Source organism: Haliaeetus leucocephalus, unplaced genomic scaffold, assembly GCF_000737465.1.
Source record: "Haliaeetus leucocephalus isolate CR32 unplaced genomic scaffold, Haliaeetus_leucocephalus-4.0 Scaffold526, whole genome shotgun sequence".
In the NCBI taxonomy this organism is placed as follows: domain Eukaryota; kingdom Metazoa; phylum Chordata; class Aves; order Accipitriformes; family Accipitridae; genus Haliaeetus; species Haliaeetus leucocephalus.
Window position 1 is genome coordinate 8,108,281 of NW_010972962.1, and position 4,597 is coordinate 8,112,877.

The window sequence follows — 4,597 nt, forward strand, 5'->3', positions numbered from 1 at the left end:
CTGCGCTGGGGTGGCTGACGGCAGCAGGGCCAGTGCAGAGGGGGGCCTGTCCGGCTCTGATAGCCCCACAGCTGCCGTGGGCTAGAGGGTGGGCCGGCAGCCTCCGGCCGGGGGCACATCTGGGTCCTGCTCCGCAGCGGTCTCATCCTTCGGCCCATCTGCTAACCTCTGCCTGTGTTCGTTCCCTTTTTTATAAAAAAAGGGGTACTGCTGTGGTGTCAGAGTCCCCACGGCATTAGGCAGCTAAACCTATCAGTATTTATGAGCTATGCTGCAGAGAGGCAGAGAGGCTCGAGGGGGGTGTCAAGGCAAGTTTTCATGTTCTTCTGACCAGTTAGGTAATGAAGTGTAAGTTCTTACCCTCTAAAGAATTCACAGAAGGTCCGCAGCTTACTTCTCCCTCTCTCACCATCTGGGTAAACTGTTAATGATGGAATTCAAGTGCTTGAATATTTAGCAATTACTAAGGCAATCAAGTGCTTGAATATTTAGCAATTACTAAGGCAATCAAAATGTCAGCTTGACATATTTAGATGGAAAGCAAGACTTAGAGTGTGTAATAATGTGCAGTTAATTTGATATTCTATAGCATGAAAACAAATGTCTGACCCTATGAAAGACTGGAGCAAGACGACATATCAAGGAAAGCAGTGCTGCTCGTGTCAAGTGTTCACTTGACAGGATGTTGTACCTTGTTTCAATTCAGTTATTTCCAAATACTTCCTGTTAATGATACAACATTCCAATCTTTACTATTTGGCCTTCAGAAGTATAAATCTAGTACTTACATAATCTGCCCATGAATATCAGAGTGAGAACTTGAAAACATTCAGGATGATAAAATGTGAGTGCTGTAAGAATTCTTCTCTTTGATCTGCGTTACTGCCTCTGTCAGAGCATGGACTGAAATGGAATGGGATTGCCAATCTCCTGACTTCACTGCCAGGAATATAAATCAACACTGAAGATGATTTTTAAATTAAATTACAAGTTAAACATTTGTACAAATACATCATCAAATAGAGGCTATACTGCCTCTTTTTAAACCTCTTCCCTGCTGGCAAAAAGAAAACTGTTCCAGTGACATTTTCTCTGCTCTGCTGTGACAAGGGCTGCATAAATATAGACACCGTGGATTAGAATAGACTTCAGCAATCTTTGACTTCCTTTCTAGCAGCCTCTTTGCAGACAGTTTTCCATAGGTATGGGTGAAAAACAGGGAGTCTAAAACTGGTACATGTGGCAAGGTGGTGACAGTATAGCACGGCCCTGATGGCAGTAGTCATAGCTAACCTTGGGGAAAAGGCAATCTGGCTGGAGGTAAGGAGAGAGAGTCAGGATTTCTGCGACCTCGATAGAGATTTGCTGCGTGGGCTAGGGTAAGTAGTGCACTTTGAGATCTTCAATGACATGTGCAATGCAAATGCAGATTTTCCCCTCCAACTTTGCTTAGAGAAAGCAAGGAGTGTGATGGACTGTAATGCCAGCCTAGATAATTCTGATGCTTGCTTAAAGAGAAGTCACTTATGTCTCCAGTGGAGAAGCTGCTGGTGCCAAACTGATCAGTGTCATTCAGAATCAAACACAGGGTGGGTTTTTCTTCAGCTAGAAAAACAACAATTTTTCATGTTATAATCTGACTGACTCTTTCCATTTTTATGCTTTACTTTCTAGGCCAAGCCCTCTTTTACCTCAAGAAAATGAGGAGATGGCTGCTGCTTGCCAAGAAAGTGTGGTCAGGTTGCTGGCACACACTGGGCAGGCAAGGGGCTTGTGTCCAAGGTTGGCAGGGGTGATGCTTCTTCAAGGGTGCATGGCGCTTCAAGTCAGTCATCACTCGTAAAATCACACGAAAAGAGAGAGGGGCAGCAGATGAAACATTTACAAGGTAAATATTCTCTTGGCACTGTATTTTCTACATGAGTTTCTGTATGTCAATTAACACATACAAAAACCCAGTGCTGGAAACAAGAGAGTAACGCTCTAAAGCCTGGGAAAAGCTCCACAAGTCCATCCTGGTTTCCCACCAAAGAACAGGCAAACAGCTAACTAAGCCAAAAAACGTACACAGCTCAGTGGACATAGTTCTAAAACTGCCAGGCTATTTTCTCCTCTCTTCTTGCTTTCCCTTTCTCAGCATGTTACAACTTTGCAGGGTTCTTGCTGTCCACAGTGTTAAACAAACACTCTTGGGCACTATTGTGTAAATCACTCATCCCAGATAACAGATGGATTTTTACATTCTTTCTGCATATCTGAATCCATTATCCCAAGAAGGACCAGAAGAAAGTGGGCATTAGCTTAATGCAGCTCTGAAAGAGGAACAGTCCAGGTCAGGAGAGCAGGAATGATGGAAAGAGCCATCTAAATTGCTAAATCACTTTGAGCCAGTGACCAAATCCATTTCAGCTGCTGGCCTGTTTGAAGTGAGCTGGTGACGGCCTTTAGCCCAGTTCTTAGGGGTGTCCATGGCACAGTATCAATTTATTTGCTGGCAACCTTGTTAGAAAAGCCAGAAAAGTGATGGGCTTGGACAGTTCCCTTCTTACCTCCAGAGCTTAGTTTCTCCAGACAGATATGGGGCACTCTGGTGTGGTAGGCTGGGGCACGGGTCCGTTTTCGGGGCTTTACCTGTTCCCTGCTTATTCACTCCAAAGCATTGGCCTCTGGATCTGTTCCTGGAGCTCCTTTCCCCAGCACTGACATCATTCATATGTATGGGGGGGAAGAACAAAGACAGCACTCGCCTGTTTTCTTGTGTGATTTTTCAATACCCATTTTCCAATCCCAACATCCAAAGTAACAACATCCTTTCAAACCGCCCCCTCTTGAAATGCCACAGTAGTCAAACAGCTGCAAATCAAAACACCTTGTAAACAAGTGACTGAAATCCCGTGGGATGCCTGAGGGCTTGGGCACGTCTCAGAGTGATTATAGTTCCTGCTATACAAATTGGAGTCCTTGTAGCACAGTTTGTGCCAACTTCGAGCTCTTGCTTTTTATTTTTAGTCCTGTTTGTTGAGGGGTTCTCATGATAAAAAGAATGACATTCAGTATCAGTGATACACAGATAAAATTAGATAGTAGCCGGAAGTGATCGTGCAACTAATCCTCCCCACTGAGACTATCTTCCACAGGGTTTTGGTTCCTGTGGGCCTCAAGGACAGCTTTTCTCTTGGTGAATTTCACTTCCCATCAGCAGGCACCTGAAAAATTGGAATTGCATGGGATGTATGTGGTAAGTCTCATGCAGAGAAATGAATGTCATTGTCATTGCTTATGCCAACAGCTGGGACCATCTGGGACACTGAAGACAACATTGTCTAGATGTGTACAGCTGATCAAAGGTTGGTTTTAGCAAGACTCTAAACCTTCTTCCCTTTTGAGGGCAACAAAACAAGGCTTTTGCCTTCCATGCATGAGTTTTTGTACACAAAGCAGCTTAAGTTGTCAGCAGGGCTCAGTCCTGAGACTTTCTAGTCCCCCAGACATAAGTCACCCACACTGATGCTGAAGACATTATTCCTTTCTTTGGAAGAAGCAGCTGCCTACAGAGAGGATGGGATAGAAGGTGCATTAGATTACATCCTTAAAGCAGATCTTCTCTCAGGAGAATAGGATCAGTTCTTGTTTGTTTTGGCTTTTTTTTTCCCTTCTAAACTTTGGATTGCTTTCACTTTTACTACACTGTGAAATAGGAAAATACAAGAGGTTAACTGGTCGGCAAATGCTCTTTGTTGCTTAGAAACATGGAATGCAACCAGGCAGCGTACCTAGTGCACCATCAAAGGAAGGTGGAATTGGTGGCAGTGTAGCACAAAGGGATTTAGCTGTAGTATTATGGCAAAGAAAGAGTGTATCAAAAAGAAAGCTGTGAACCTGTAAGACCAGTTACTTTTAAGCAGGTTATGTAAAGGCATAGGGAGAGGATAGTTATGTAATGTGAACATGGTTCGACGCAGATAGGGAATGGAATTTTTTCCTCCTATAGCTTATTGGAGGAGAATGGCTCAAATGCCTGGACATGGTTCATTTTATGTCAAAAATCTGCTGTGAAATGAATTGGTGTATCACTCCCATCACTTCTTGGCAAGGGAGGTATCTTCAGCCTTAAGCCAGAGTGATCAGCTCTAAGGGAAAAGAAAACAGGCAGGTTTGAGTATGGCAAGTAGATGTGGTCCTGCCCATTTTTTAATTCCAGAAAAAAAAAAAAATTATTCTAGAGAACAAGAAGGATAGGGCTTTCTGCATCCCATGGCCTCCCTAAAGACTTTCTCACTTGGAGGAAGGTCATAGGGTTCAAAGTTGTGTCTCAAGTGCTGGTATGTAGTATTGACTTGATGTCATGCATCATTATAAACAAGTTATTATTTCATTCAGTATTTTGGGAAATGATGGGACTAGAACAATACATCCACAGCAGTTCCCTCCCTTATCCCAGCAGGCTCTTCAGTGAGCTACTTCTGAGCTGTACCTCACTGACGGCTGTCTGTCTATGTCTGGTAATAAAGTGTCTCTGGGGAATTTGGAGTAGGAATATTGATGGATTTTATGAAGGGTGGAGAGCTGGGAAGGAGGAGAGGGACATAAATTTGCA